The sequence below is a fragment of the Chinchilla lanigera genome, unplaced genomic scaffold (genome assembly GCF_000276665.1).
Source record: "Chinchilla lanigera isolate Chin_1 unplaced genomic scaffold, ChiLan1.0 scaffold00018, whole genome shotgun sequence".
NCBI lineage: Eukaryota > Metazoa > Chordata > Mammalia > Rodentia > Chinchillidae > Chinchilla > Chinchilla lanigera.
In genome coordinates, this window is record NW_004955419.1 from 16,544,733 (window position 1) to 16,545,449 (window position 717).

The window sequence follows — 717 nt, forward strand, 5'->3', positions numbered from 1 at the left end:
TCCAGGGCTAGTGACAAAGCATTAGCTATATATGAGCTGAAACTGGGATAACATATATGAACTGAAAAAGAAAACTTCAAACAGATAGTGGGCTAAACCTCCAGTGTATACAGTCTCATAATTTCCTGAGAAGGGCACATTAAGCCTCTCACAGGTGTTCCACAGGGACAATTATTTAACTCTGCAGTCAAGACATGTTCACCTAGGGAACACAAACGCAAAATTGACTCAAATAGATCTCATTAACATATATTTACATTGTGGTTTGGATCCCCCATGACACACACATACATATGACAACCACCATCTTTATTCTGGCCAAGAGACCAAAAGCCCCCTCTCCCTACAGAAGGGTAATATCTCACTGCCAGTTGGAGAATACTTCATTAGTTATAACTCTTGTTTCCTCTGCTCTTGAGTGTACTTAACTCTTTTAATAAACCTCCTAATCTCAGGGAACCTGTAGCTCTGTTCACTCTGTCCCCTTGAGAGTGTTAAGTCCTTAATGAACTGTCTTGTATTTGCTCCTCAATAAACTTGGTTGCTAAACCCTCTACTTGCTAACTCAGTATGTCTTTTCTATACTTCACCATACCACTCCTTTTGGGGAGGATATAAGAACCAAGACATTCTACATAATGCAGACCAACAACCCAAATCCCATTCCTCTTCCAGGCCCGTGGTGAATATTAGGGTTACAAGGACATGAACAGAAAG